Source organism: Dryobates pubescens, chromosome 2 (genome assembly GCF_014839835.1).
Source record: "Dryobates pubescens isolate bDryPub1 chromosome 2, bDryPub1.pri, whole genome shotgun sequence".
Classification (NCBI taxonomy): Eukaryota; Metazoa; Chordata; class Aves; order Piciformes; family Picidae; genus Dryobates; species Dryobates pubescens.
In genome coordinates, this window is record NC_071613.1 from 53,525,511 (window position 1) to 53,540,804 (window position 15,294).

General features: G+C 48.3%; 1 protein-coding gene across 9 annotated transcripts in view; it reads right to left on the reverse strand.

Moving 5' to 3' along the window:
• The window catches only part of MBD5 (methyl-CpG binding domain protein 5), a 197,930-nt gene that overhangs the window by 55,839 nt on the left and 126,797 nt on the right, over positions 1 to 15,294 (reverse strand). The window contains exon 5 of one of the 9 annotated variants that reach the window (XM_054177680.1): positions 12,398 to 12,455. The exons of 7 other annotated variants lie outside the window; for them this stretch is intronic. The gene's annotated coding sequence lies outside the window, so the exon portion shown is untranslated. Of the gene's footprint in view, positions 1 to 12,384; positions 12,456 to 15,294 lie in introns of all 9 variants that reach the window. One more of the 9 variants, XM_054177688.1, reaches the window with a different exon arrangement.

Below are 15,294 nucleotides of genomic sequence, written 5' to 3' on the forward strand. Positions count from 1 at the left end.
ACTTTTTTCTAACATCCAGCCTGAATCTCCCCTGGTGCAGCCTGAGACTGTGTCCTCTTGTTCTGGTACTGGCCGCCTGGGAGAAGAGACCAACATCCGTCTGTCTACAACCTCCCTTCAGGTAGTTGTAGAGAGTAATAAGGTCACCCCTGAGTCTCCTCTTCTCCAGGCTAAGCAACCCCAGCTCCCTCAGCCTCTCCTCGTAGGGCTTATGTTCCAAACCCCTCACCAACTTTGTTGCTCTTCTCTGGACTCGTTCCAGCAAGTCAACCTCCTTCCTAAACTGAGGGGCCCAGAACTGGACACAGTACTCGAGGTGTGGCCTAACCAGTGCAGTGTACAGGGGCAGAATGACCTCCCTGCTCCTGCTGGCCACACTGTTCCTGATGCAGCCCAGGATGCCATTGGCTCTCTTAGCTGCCTGGGCACACTGCAGGCTCATGTTCAGTCTACCGTCAACCAGCATCCCCAGGTCCCTCTCAACCTGACTGCTCTCCAGCCACTCTGACCCCAGAGTGTGTCCAGAGAAGGGCAACAAAGCTGGGGAGGAGTTTGGAGCACAGCCCTGTGAGGAGAGACTGAGGGAGCTGGGGCTGCTTAGTCTGGAGAAGAGGAGGCTCAGGGGAGACCTTATTGCTCTCTGCAACTCCCTGAAGGGAGGTTGTAGCCAGCTAGGGGTTGGTCTCTTCTCCCAGGCACCCAGCACCAGAACAGGAGGACACAGTCTCAAGCTGTGCCAGGGGAGGTTTAGGCTGGAGGTGAGGAGAAAGTTCTTCCCAGCAAGAGAGATTGGCCATTGGGATGTGCTGCCCAGGGAGGTGGTAGAGTCACCATCCCTGGAGGTGTTTAGGAAGAGCCTGGATGAGGCACTTGGTGCCATAGTTGAGTTGATGAGATGGTGTTGGGTGATAGGTTGGACTTGATGATCTCAAAGGTCTCTTCCAACCTGGTCCATTCTATTCTATTCTATTCTATTCTATTCTATTCTATTCTATTCTATTCTATTCTATTCTATTCTATTCTATTCTATTCTACTCTATTCTACTCTATTCTACTCTATTCTATTTCATTCCACTCTATTCTGTTTGTCTAATTACAAAGTCATTAAGAGCAATCTTAAAGGTCTTTCCCAACCCCAATGATTCTATGATTTTCTGCAGGACAAAGCTTTCCAGGAGAGCCTGGTACTGGTTTTGGAGGATCCCTTTCCACTTTCCTATACTCTGGAGCACTCCAATAATCCTTGGCTGGGCAGGACTGGGGAAGGGCTGAGGGGAGTGGCGAGATGCTGCTTGTTGACAGAGAGGTGAGCGAAGGTCAGCAGGAATGTCACAGGGAACACTTCCACCTCTCACAGCACAACAATTTATCCTTTCATCTCTAAATCTGGTGCACAGAAATAGGATTTGGAGAGGGCTTGGCAACAGTTCAGGCCTCTGCCAGGATTCCAGCTGGGAAGTTTTGGTGTCTGATTGGGCTGATCCTGATGAAGAAGGTAGCAGAGGAGGTTTCATCCAAGCCAAGGCAGCGCTTCCCCTGAGCTCCGGCGTTAGGGCTGGGTGCTGCCTCGGCATTGCCACTGCGTGGCAGGATGAAATGGGTCAATCATTCCTCTGCTACTTTTAATGACAATTAACTTTTTGTAATCCAGTCAAATCAGAAAAATATCAATTTCAAATGCCAGGAGCACACAGCGCAGAGAAGGCTGCTCAGCCTTGCTGTGGCTCAGGTTGCTATTTAGGGCAATTGCACTGGATCCATTACCAGAAAATAACAGCCATCAATTTCTCTTTTTGCACAAGCAGCAAGAGAGGCTCTGAAGTAACCTTGTATTTTCTACCAGTTCTGCAACGCTCTGCCTCAGCTCTCCCTCACCAGCCTGGTACTTATCACCGGCTAATCACAGAATCACTCCTCTGTACGGCACGCAGCTCGAAAGGCTGCTAAAAGCAGCCAGAGAATTCGCTCAGCTGCATCTTCTGTGGAAAACAGTGAAATATTTTTACTCAGCACAGTGGATTGGAATAAAATGGCTGCTTCAGGCAGACACTGTCAGTCAGCCTTCATTGTTTGAGTGACTTTGTCTTTAGGACTATGAGACTGAAGAGCTGTCAACGGACACAAGGATTTGGGCGATGCACAAACGAATCGGAGCACAGGTAACACAGAGGAGTAGTGGTTGGAAGGGAGCTCTGGAGAGCATTAAGTCATTGTGCCCCTGTGCTCAGCACTGCTTAGGCCACACCTTGAGTCCTGTGTCCACTTCTGGGCCCCTCAGTTTAGGAAGGATGTTGAGATGCTGGAAGGTGTCCAGAGAAGGGCAACAAAGCTGGGGAGGGGTCTGGAGCACAGCCCTGTGAGGAGAGGCTGAGGGAGCTGGGGTTGCTTAGCCTGGAGAAGAGGAGGCTCAGGGGAGACCTTCTTGCTCTCTACAACTCCCTGAAGGGAGGTTGTAGCCAGGTGGGGGTTGGTCTCTTCTCCCAGGCAAGCAGCACCAGAACAAGAGGACACAGTCTCAAGCTGTGCCAGGGGAGGTTCAGGCTGGATGTTAGGAAGAAATTCTTCCCAGAAAAAGAGATTGGCCATTGGGATGTGCTGCCCAGGGAGGTGGTGGAGTCCCCATCCCTGCAGGTGTTTAGGAAGAGCCTGGATGAGGCACTTGGTGCCATGGTTTAGTTGATGAGATGGTGTTGGGTGATAGGTTGGACTTGATGATCTCAAAGGTCTTTTCCAACCTGGTTAATTCTGTTCTATTCAATCCCCTTGCCAAGGCAGGCTGACCTAGAAGGGGTCACACAGGAACACATCCAGATGGGTTTTGAATGTCTCCAGAGATGGAGACTCCACCACCTCTCCAGGCAGCCTGCTCCAGGGCTCCACCCCCCTCACAGTAAGGAAGTTTCTCCTCACACTGAGGTGGAATTTCCTGTGTTCCAGCTTATCACTGGACACCACTAGTAACAGCCTGGCACCTTCATCCTGACACCCACCCCTCAGATATTTATAGACATCCATAAGAAATAAAGTTCCTCCTCATGTTTAAATGGAACTTCTTATGTTCCAGTTTGTGCCCATTACCCCTTGTCCTGTCACTGGGCACCGCTGAAGACAGACTGGCCCCATCCTCCTGGCACCCACCCTTTAGGTATTGATGAGATTCCCACTGAGTCTTCTCTTCTCCAGACTAAAAAGCCCCAGTCCTCTCAGCCTTTCCCCATCACAGAGATGTTCCAGTCCCCTCAGCATCTTTGCTGTACCCTCTCCAGCACGTCCCTGTCCTTCTTGAACTGGGGTGTCCAGAACTGGAGTCGGTCTGCCATGAATTACAGCAAAGGTGGGCAAGGTTCCCTGCAAGGCTCTTGGTACACAGCTAATCAGCATGTAACCAGCCATCCTTTACAGCAGGATGCTCACAGAAGTGAGGTTTTCTCACTGAACTCCAGCACAGTTCTGTGCTGAACTCCACAAGCTGCAGGCCGTACAACACCTAGCACTCGGCGTAACCACTGCGCCTTTCTGTTGGGCAGGAGAGGCATAAAGAAGATGTCTGGGGACAGAAATTGTTCACCCAGCAGCGTGTGCAGAGTGGCTATGTGGTAGCCTTTTAACTGCATAACACCAAAGAGAAGTTAAGCAGAGCAGAGGGCTCTCCAAGAAGAGTTAATCCTCTTAAATCTGGTTCAACAAAGGAGACCCTTTGCATTTTCTCAATAACTGGTTATCAGGCAAACAAAGAAAAGGGAGCTAAGGAAGACAGCAGTGACAAAGAGGATGAGAGTCACTTAAACCAGCCTGGGTCTAGCTCTTTTTCACCCTACCACTGGTGCAGACTGGTTTTAGAATACATTCAATATAGTAAGGCAGCTGATATGGGAAGCTGCAAGTTAAAAGAGAACTCTTACCATGAGTTCATTGAGAGCAGCCCTGTGGAGGACTTGGGGGTGCTGCTGGGTGCAAAGCTGGACATGAGCTGGCTGCCAGACCAGCTCCAGCTGTGTCCTGGGCTGATCCCCAGCAGTGTGGGCAGCAGGGGTAGGGAGGGGATTCTGCCCCTCTGCTGTGCTCTGCTGAGACCCCACCTGCAGGGCTGGGGCCAGCTCTGGAGTCCTCAGCACAGCACAGACAGGGACCTGATGGAGCAGGGCCAGAGGAGGCCACAGCAATGCTGGGAAGGCTGAAAGCCCTCTGCTGTGAAATTGGAGTTGTTCAGCCTGGAGAGAAGGCTCCAGGGAGACCTTCTGGTGGCCTTTTAGTGCTTCAAGGGCTGATCAGAAAGCTGGGGACCAGACTTCTGAGCAGGGCCTGTCATGACAGGACAAGAGGTGATGATTTCAACGAAAAGAGGAACATTTAGATTAATCTACAGAAGAAATTTTTGCCACTGAGGGTGGTGAGAGCCTGGCCCAGGTTGCCCAGAGAGGAGGCAGAAGTCCCATCCCTGGAACCACTGCAGGTTATTCGGAGCTCTGAGCAATCTGCTCCAGTTGCAGATGTTCCTGATGAGTGCAATGACTTTAAAGGTCCCTTCCAACCCATACCACTGTGTGATTCTGTTCTAAAAGGATAATGGCAGGGGACAGTGGCACAGCTCTGTTTGGTTTGGCAAACTGTTCAGTGACTGAAAGAAGAGATTTAAATCCCAGGAGGGATCAGCCTGACCATGGATGCTCTGACGCAGACAGCTTGCATTTGACTACTCAAACCTCTAACCAGTCCAGAATCTTCCAACTCAATGGCACAAGTCCTGTCTCTTCTGGTGAACCACTTTCCTGTTCTCCATCACAGTGTTCTAGCTGAAGAACTTTGGATGGGGGTAGAAAACACTTGGATTTTGGACCACATACAAACTGTTTTGGATGCTGGATTCTATCTAAAGGCCTGATTTTCATCAACCCATGTAGTAAATACCTCTCCTCTGTAATCTCATAACAGCTCCAGACAATTCATGTTATCTCACCATGAATAACACAACTTTCCACATCTAAATCAATTACTTCTTTTTTTCCTCCTGTGGGCCAAGGCATGCTGTTTAGATTTGGTTTGCAGTCCAGCTTCATTACCATAGGCTTAGAAATATTTCTAGATGGAACTGTTTACCCCCTTCAGCTCCCTCAAATCCTTTCTCACCCCCCCCTTGGAAAACTTCTCCTTGATTTTTTCATCTGCTGAAAAAGAGGTTTTGAATTTTGAATGCAACTGTCTCACTTTTGGAACTGTCACATTTTAGGAAGCCCCTTTCCTTTGCACACTCAGCTGGTGATGCTGCTAAGTTTTTAGTCTACTGGTGAAACAGAATAAGGGCTACAAATAAAAAGACACTGAAATTAAATACTAATAGGCTGGATTCACAGAATCCCAGCGTGGTGGGGATTGGAGATCATCCAGCCCAACCAGCCTGCTAAGGCAGGGGCCCCCACAGCAGCTTGCCCAGGATCACAATAGCCAGCTAGGTTTGGAATCTCCCCAGAGAAGAGACTCCACAGCCTCTCTGGCCAGCCTGCTCCAGGACTCACACCAAACAAGTTTCTCCTCGTATTTGGGTGGCACATCCTGGGTTCCAGTTTGTGCCCATTGCCCCTTGTCCTGTCACTGGGCATCACTGAGAAGAGTCTGGTCCCAGCCTCCTGTCCCCCACCTTTAGCTCTTGCTGAGTATTGATCAGATCCCCTCCTGGGACTGCTCTTCTGCAGGCTCCACAGCCCCAGGGCTCTTAGCCTTTCCTCCTCACAGAGATGCTCCAGGCCCCTCAGCATCTTTGTAGCCTCTGCTGGACTCTCTCCAGTTGTTCCCTGTCTCACTTGAACTGGGGAGCCCAGAACTGGAGCCAGGACTCCAGATGTGGCCTGACTAGGGCGAGTAGAAGGGGAGGAGAACCTCCCTTGGCCTACCAGTCACATCCTTCTTAACGCACCCCAGGTGACCATTGGCCTCCTTGAGATCTCTCACACATGACATGAATACTAATAGGACATTTAATTTATTAATAAGTTGATGTAAGGCATTTTTCCCAGTCCAATATCACAAAGAAGCTCCTTAATTTTTACTTTGGTGAACTTTTAAGTGTTCCTTACCATTCTGTGTCTCACCAAGGCCACTTCAAGGTCTGCAGTCAATGCCTGCCCGCTCCCCTGGTACACAAAGCCCAGTGTCACTTGTGGGATCATCAGATTTGGGATACAAAGTTTTGCCAGCACTCAGAACTTAGGACAAAACACTGCTTACAGATAGGAGCTGCAATCTCCTTTCCCAGGCTTTCCTTTCTCTCACAGAACAGCCCACAAAATCCATTCAGAATCTGAATGCCCTCAAATCATGGTCACAGGGCTTTTGAGCTAACAGCAAGTTTTAGCTATACAAAAAGCATCATTTTCAAACCACCCAGAGTCAAAAGGAGTTTGCCTTCAGTTATCCCTTGCACATTATTAATCTGTTTAAGTCTATCAAAGCAATTAGCTCAGATTCTCCTGGATCATCTCATTAGAGACAAATGTTGCATCACTTTTGGGGAATGCTTTTCCACTTTGAAAAGCAGCATTCTCTTGACTAATTAGATTGGTGTTGAATACTTTATGAAGCCCTATTTTTAGGAGAGTGATTCAACAAACAAATGTGCCTGAAGTATAAAGGCAACCTTTCTTCCTTCACCCTTATCTCATTGTGCTGGTATCCAGGACTGTAATACAGCTGGATACACGATACACTCTGGCCTTTGGTTTGAGAGAGTCATCTTCAGCTCTCTTGTAAATACAGAGTATGGGGAACACATGGCAACAAACAGAAAAGTGATCAGCACTGAATGACTTCATTAAAATGAAACATTTGAAATTGCCCTGCTGTCAAATCATAGAATACAGAGAATAAGCCAGGTTGGAAGAGACCTTCAAGATCATCGCGTCCAACCCATCAACCCATCCAACACCACCCAAACAACTAACCCATGGCACCAAGCACCCCATCAAGTGTCCTCCTGAACACCTCCAATGATGGTGACTCCACCACCTCCCCAGGCAGCACATCCCAATGGGCAATCACTCTCTCTGTATAGAACTTCTTCCTAACATCCAACCTAAACCTCCCCTGGCGCAGCCTGAGACTGTGTCCTCTTGTTCTGGTGCTGGCTGCCTGGGAGAAGAGACCAACCTCTGCCTGTCTACAACCTCCCTTCAGGGAGTTGTAGAGAGCAATAAGGTCACCCCTGAGTCTCCTCTTCTCCAGGCTAAGCAACCCCAGCTCCCTCAGCCTCTCCTCGTAGGGCTGTGTTCCAAACCCCTCACCAACTTTGTTGCCCTTCTCTGGACTCGTTCCAGCAAGTCAACCTCCTTCCTAAACTGAGGGGCCCAGAACTGGACACAGTACTCAAGGTGTGGCCTAACCAGTGCAGTGTACAGGGGCAGAATGACCTCCCTGCTCCTGCTGGCCACACTGTTCCTGATGCAGGCCAGGATGCCATTGGCCCTCTTGGCTGCCTGGGCACACTGCAGGCTCATGTTCAGCCTACCATCAACCAGCACCCCCAGGTCCCTCTCAGCCTGGCTGCTCTCAGCCACTCTGACCCCAGCCTGTAGCTCTGCATGGGGTTGCTGTGGCCAATGTGCAGAACCTGGCACTTGGATGTGTTCAATCTCCTGCCCTTGGCCTCTGCCCATCTGCCCAGCCTGTCGAGGTCCCTCTGCAGAGCCTCTCTACCCTCCAGCAGATCAACTCCACTCCAAACACCTTTGGTGTTCAATTCTTTGGAACTGTGTGAAGGACAGTTTTAAAATGCCCTGTCAGCATGCCTGTGGATTCCTAATTGATACTGCTTTTGATGCTATAGAACCTTTCAGGATTGGAAGAGCCCAATTTACCCATTCTGCTTTTCCCTGAAAGGGTTGTCAAGGCCTGGAACAGGCTGCCCAGGGCAGTGGTAGAGTCTCTATCCCTGGAAGGGGTCTGAAAGCTGCGTAGATGTGGTTCTGAGGGCCATGGTTTAGTGGTGAGCTGGCAGTGCTGGGTTAATGGTTGGACTTGATGATCTTCTAGGTCTCTTTCAACCAAAATAATTCCATGATTCTACAGCTGATATCCTTCCTACTGATGTTCACAGTTCTGGTAAAAAATAGAGCTAATTCATACAACCATGTAATTGTTTTGGCTGGAAAAGACCTCTAAGATCATTCAACCCAAGACTACCATGGCCATTAAACCATGTCCCACAGTGCCAGGGCCACACGTTTTCTGAACACCTCCAGGGGTGGTGACTCCACCACCTCCCTGGGCAGCCTGTTCCAATGCCTGACCACTCTTGCAGCAAAGAAATTGCTCCTCATGTCCACCTTAAACTTCCCCTGGTGCAATTTCATGTAATTTCCTCTCATTTTATCACCAGATGCTGGGAGAAGAGCCCAACCCTCACCTCATTCCAAACTCCTTTCAGGGAGCCGGAGAGAGGGAGAAGGCCTTCCCTCAGCCTCCCAACCCTAACTGAGCTGTGATGTATCCATAATGTAGGAGATTTAACTGTGTCATTACAGGTCTCCAAGGCAGTAGCTGAACTGGAAGGAGGATGATCCCTTCAGCACTCTTTATTTAGTGTATGTTTAGCAGCCAACTCCAAAACATTCCTCAACACACCCATCTGTGAAACCCCCAGAGCTGGGAGCACCTGAGGTTTTCCATTCCAACAAAACAAAGAACAACACCCACCCTTTCAAGAACTTCCTTTGTGCACACACATGTGCCAGAGAGCATCTCTGAAAGGGTTTGGACATAAAAAGCTCTGGAGCAGTGAAAAAAAGATGGCAGGAAACAAAAGGATTTTGTGTTGAAGCCTCAGCAATCTCTCCTCGGTAGGAATGTAATAAACACAATGGTCACTCCTCAGAGCCCACAGAAGAATACACAAGAGTCAGAATGCTCTTTCAGCCCTTCCACCACATTAATTTCATTCTTTACAAGGGAAATAGGTCAAAACTGTGTGCCTGTGAGATAGGCCTGCTTTGCTGTCACAAGATTATTGAAACGTTCAGACTAACGCTTGGTATTGCAATGGAAATCAACAGCGCTCCTCTGCAGGTAGGAATCGTGCCACAGGTATCAAAACCTTTCTCAGGGAATGTTGTGAAATAGCAAATTACTAACCCAGATGTTAATAAGGAAGGAGGAAATGTTATTAGGCTGAGGGAGCTGGGGTTGTTCAGCCTAAGGAGGAGAAGTCTGGTTTTTTACCATGAGGGTGGTGGAACGCTGGCACAGGTTGCCTAGGGAGGCAGTTGTGAGGCCTCATCCTTGGAGATGCTCAAGGTCAGGTTCAACAGGGCTCTGAGCAACCTGATCTAGTGGAGGATGTCCCTGCTGACTGCACAGGGGGTTGGACTGGATGGAGGTCCCTTCCAACCCAAACCATTCTATGACTCCATGATTCTTCAAGCTCTAAGAAACTATCACGCTCTAGAAGAGTCTACCAGGACTCCACAAGAAGGAAAGATGACAACTGCAAAATGTGGAAAGGAAAAGCAATCTGTGCCTACAAGAAAGAGAATTCAGACCAACTTGCAAGACCAACTGCCACCAGAGAAGAGGATATTAATAGAGAAAAATCTGCTCTGTCACAGTGGGATTGCTGTTGCTAATGTAACACAACACACAAACCCAGCAGAAAATGACCACTGTGGACATTCACATCTGTCCAAAAATGTAATGAGGAGCTTAAAATTAACTTAAAAAAATCTAATCACAACACACTGATTATAATGAAATGGTTTAGCTCTAAATAAAGTGTCAGACCAGACTTAGAATTACTTGAAAAGGAAAAGCCAAGCACATGAATAAACAAACAACTTCTTCCAATTCTCATGCTCCAGGCTTCCAAAAATCTGAAATTATTAAATGTGGTTTTAGAACAAAGATCCTCTGAACTTCAGGAAATGTTCTTCAGGTATCTCATAAAGAGATGCAGAAAATAAATGGGTAAGCCAATCAGAGCCTGGGCTGCAGCAAGAGAAGCAGAGCCAGCAGGGCAAGGGAGGGGATTCTCTCCCTCTGCTCTGCTCTGGAGAGACCCCACCTGGAGTACTGCCTCCAGTTCTGGAGCCCCTCTCACAAGAGGGATCTGGAGGTGCTGGAAGGTGTCCAGAGAAGGGCCACGAGGATGAGCAGAGGGCTGGAGCTCCTCTCCTATGGGGACAGACTGAAGGAGTTGGGGCTGTTCAGTCTGGAGAAGAGAAGGCTCCAAGTAGACCTCATTGTGGCCTTCCAGTATCTGAAGGGGGCTACAAGAAGGCTGGGGAGGGACTTCTCAGGCTCTCAGGTAGTGATAGGACTAGGGGGAATGGAATGAAGCTGGAGGTGGGGAGATTCAGGCTGGAGGTGAGGAGGAAGTTCTTCCCCATGAGAGTGGTGAAGCCCTGGAATGGGTTGTCCAGGGAGGTGGTTGAGGCCCCGTCCCTGGAGGTGTTTAAGCCCAGGCTGGATGAGGCTCTGGCCAGGCTGATCTAGTGTGGGGTGTCCCTGCCCATGGCAGGGGGGTTGGAACTAGATGATCCTTGTGGTCCCTTCCAACCCTGACTGATTCTATGATTCTATGATTTTAAGTGTTCATTTCCATGTGACAGCTTTGCTGTACATCACTGGCTCTCAGTTAATAGGGAAAGAGAAAGCTATGAAAGAGTAAAGTTAATTTTGAAGGAAAATACTATTTAAATGTAGCCATTGCCAAGCCTGAACATGACAAGTCAATTAGAGTTGAGATAAGCAGTTAACCAAAAAAAGGGGGAAAACCCTCAGGTTGCTAGAAATACAGTGAAAGGCTCTGAGCTGCTGGCAGAACTCTGTCAGGATTAGCCACCACCTCCCTGGGCAGCACATTCCAATGGCCAATCTCTCTTGCTGGGAAGAACTTCTCCCTAACATCCAGCCTGAACCTCCCCTGGCACAGCTTGAGATGGTGTGAGATCTCCATTAACAGTGCTATCAAAAATTAAGGCAGAAATGGTGACAAATGAAAATCAAGACACTTAAATGCAGTGGTCTCAAGGCCTGATGGAGACCTGCTTTGTGTTAAGACACACCTGAAGCACGAGAGACGGCGATATTGAAATCAGCTGAATAATTCAGGCTGAGTTGCTGGGCAGGAGAATGCCAGGAACGTAGCAGGGCTGCAAATGAAACCTGCAAATTATGCTTTTGTGTCAAAGTAGTAAGTCACATGCCTGGGCTATTTTTAGACAGCTGGAATTTCTTCTCCAAGTCCTATTTTTTTCCCCCCCTCTTCCAATTGTTTACTGAATTATGTATCTCTGCTCAGCAATTTCCTCAATGAAAAGACTCTTCAGATATTAAAAGAAAAATATGGTAACATAAAAAATAAAATAAAAGCAGCTGTTCAGGCACCTTAATGGAATCTCTCCAGCCTTATCTGGCTTAAATGGGAGAGCTTGGGCTGCCTCACTGAAATCTGGTGGCTACAAACCTGTCCAGTAGCATAAATGAATCAGCAGCATTAGAGGATTATTATTTTCACTGATGCACTAATGGAATGTAGAAGGGTTTGGAGAACTTTGCCTTCCTGTGTTAGCTAAGACATGGACAGTTCTGTTTGCTAGCTGAAGACTCAGAAGTCCAAGGGCTGGAGCTCCTCTCCTGTGAGGTCAGACTGAGGGAGTTGGGGCTGTTCAGTCTGGAGAAGAGAAGGCTCCAAGGAGACCTAATTGTGGCCTTCCAGGATCTGAAGGGGGCTACAAGAAAGCTGGGGAGGGACTTCTTACAGTGTGAGGTAATGATAGGACTGGGGGGAATGGATCCAAGTTAGAGGAGGGGAGATTCAGATTGGATGTCAGGAAGAAGCTCTTCCCCATGAGGGTGGCGAGACACTGGCACGGGTTGCCCAGGGAGGGGGTGGAAGCCTCATCCCTGGAGGTTTTGAAGGCCAGGCTGGATGTGGCTCTGAGCAATCTGATCTAGTGGAAAGAGTCCCTGCCCACGGCAGGGGGGTTGGAACTAGATGATCCTTGAGGTCCCTTCCAACCCTGGCAATTCTCTGATGTTAAAACCAGAAAGAAGTGGGTGATTTGAATCCCTTTAAATGCTTTCACTCCTTGAAAATTATGACAAATATTTCTGTCTTTATACACAAGAGGTCCATTAATTATGAGTTTAATCACTTTTAAATGAATCTCTATGAAGATCTGTATACCTGACCTTTCCTTCTATAGCTTCTACTTACCCTGGGCTGAGTCAGCTCTTTTATGAATGTACCATCCCATTTGAAAACAATTCCTCACCCTCGTCTGAAAGCATCACATTTGGTTTGTTATTTAAGATCTAGGAAATAAGTAATGCAAATATAAAGCCCTAATTAACAGTAGGGCACAGGATTAAAATAAAAAGAAGAAGAAAAAAACCAACCAAGCAGCCTGACCTTTTTCCTCATTAAGCATTAGATCGAAGGTGGATATGTTCATCTTGTTCATTCCAAGCTGAAAAATAAAGCAGCAGTGGGAAGGGAAAATAAGCAACAGCAAGCAACACAGTCCATTTAGAATCATAGAATCAGTAAGGCTCGAAGAGACCTCAGAGATCATCAAGTCCAACCTGGCACCCAACACCTCAGGACGACTAAACCATGGCTCCAAGTGCCACACATGTCCAATCCCCTCTTGAACACCTCCAGGGATGGTGACTCCACCACCTCCCTGGGCAGCACTTTCCCATGGCCAATAACTCTTTCTGCGAAGAAATTTCTCCGCACTTTCAGCCTCAACTTCCCCTGGCACAGCTTGAGACTGTGTCCTCTTGTTCTGGTGCTGGTTGCCTGGGAGAAGAGACCAACCCCCACCTGGCTACAACCTCCCTTCAGGGAGCTGTAGAAAGCAATAAGGTCTCCCCTGAGCCTCCTCTTCTCCAGGCTAAGCAACCCCAGCTCCCTCAGCCTCTCCTCACAGGGCTGTGCTCAAGGCCTCTCCCCAGCTTTGTTGCCCTTCTCTGGACACCTTCCAGCATCTCAATGTCCTTCTTAAATGGAGGGGCCCAGAACTGGACACAGGACTCAAGGTGCGGCCTAACCAGTGCTGAGTACAGGGCACAATGACTTCCCTGCTCCTGCTGGCCACACTGTTCCTGATGCAGGCCAGGATGCCCTTGGCCTTCTTGGCCACCTGGGCACACTGCTGGCTCATGTTCAGCCAAATGTCAACCAGTACCCCCAGATCCCTTTCTGCCTGGCTGCTCTCCAACCACTCTGACCCCAGCCTGTAGCACTGCATGGGGTTGTTGTGGCCAAAGTACAGCACCTGGCACTTGGACTTGTTGAATGCCATCCTGTAGGACTCTGCCCATCTGTCCAGCCTGGCAAGGTCCCTCTGCAGAGCTCTCCTACCCTCTAACAGATCAACTCCTGCTCCCAGCTTGGTGTTGTCTGCAAATTTACTGATGATGGCCTCAATACCCTCATCCAGATCATCAATGAAGCTATTGAACAGGATGGGCCCCAGGATGTTAAGACTTCAATATTAAATGATTCTTAATTATTTCTTCTTTCTTAGAATTTTTTTGCTCCTTTGAAACTCGAAGCAACAGTTCCCACTTTGTATTTTGCACACATTTCATTGCCATAGAACATCACAAGCACAGGAAAAATATACCTAAGATTTAAGCAAATTCACAGATTGCATTAAGTTGGAAGGGACCTTCAAAGGTCATCTTGTCCAACCCCCCTGAAGGCAGCAGGGACACTTCCAAGCTGCCCAGGGTCACATCAAATCTGATCATGAATGTCCCCAGGCACAGAGCCTCAACCACATCCCTGGGCAGTATGTTCCAGAATCTCATCACTCTCATTGCAAACAACTTCCTGCTAATGTCCAACTTGAATCTCCCCTGCTCCAGTTTCAAACCCTGGCCCCTCATCCTATCCCCACAGGCCCTTCTAAGCAGTCCCTGCCCAGCCCTCCCATAGGTCCCCTTCAGATATTGGAATGCTGCTCTAAGGTGTCCCTGGAGCCTTCTCTTCTCCAGGCTGAACAATCCCAACTCTCCCAGCCTGTCTTCACAGGAGAGGTGCTCCAGCCCTATGATCATCCCTGTGGCCTTCCTCTTGATCCACTACTGTCTCTCTCCTGTGTTGGGGGTCCCATAGCTGGACACAGTACTCCAGGTGACAACTCCCCTGAGCAGAGTGGCAGAATCACGCCTCTCTGTCTGCTGACTACACTTCCTTTGATGCAGCCCAGGAAGCCACTGGCCCTCTGTGCCCACCCAATTCTGGCTCATGTCCACCTTCTCTTCCACCAGCACCCCAAGCCCTTTTGCTGCAGGGATACTCTCAATCTCATCACTCCCAGCCTGTACTGATAGGTGCAGGACCTTGCACTTTGCCTTATTGAACCTCATGAGATTCTCCTCAGCCTGCTTCTCCAGCCTGTCCAAGTCCCTCTGGATGGATCCCAGTCTTATCAACCACACCACTCAGCTCGGTATCCTCTGCAGACTTGCAGAGGGTGCCTCCATCTGGCATGTAGATGATAATGTGCCACTCCTATATTTCAGAAACATTCTCTACTCCAGTTTAATCAGCACCCCAACAGCAAAGATGATCAACTTCTTGACTGTACACATGCCAAGGTAGATTGAAGTAAGCTTCAAATAAGACTTTGTGCTTCCTGGGTGAAAATGTTCTTTCCTGTTTGGCTGTCCCACCTCCTTCACTCCAAGATTTAAGAAAGCCAAGATATATTTTTAGCCTACTAAAAATGAGCAAAGTACCTAAATGTTAGTGGCTGTGTATTTTTGGGTTGAATCTTTATATAAGGTCATTACTGGACATATTCACACTGACACCTTCATAAGGATAAATTTCATTGCCCAATAAAGTGTGAAGACTGCAGTCTGGCTCCTAGAAAATGAAACATTTGTTTTTTTCTGATAATAAAAAGCATTCTAGTCTCTGCTCCAGTACAGGGGTTGTGAACCTCTCCTTGGAGGTGTTTTGCCATCTGAAAATGACATAGTTGGGTTTAATGTAGAGCAAGGTGGTACCTAGTAAGGATGCCCAGCTCTGTCCTGCCAGGTACCCATGGATTTGCTCACTTGATGCTCACTATAAAACCTGATTTCACTGTATGTGCAATAGACTGCACATTGCTTAGCTAGACAAAAAAGGGTTTCATTCTCTTCAGAAGGAGCTAAACAAAAGGGAAACTCCCATTCAAGGTTAGCAAGTCCAAGAGAATTCCTTCAGCTGGTCAAAGCAGAGAAGGGAAAAATGAGAGTAAGGACCACAGGTAGCATGTGTCCCTTTAAGGATACAGGACATCAAAG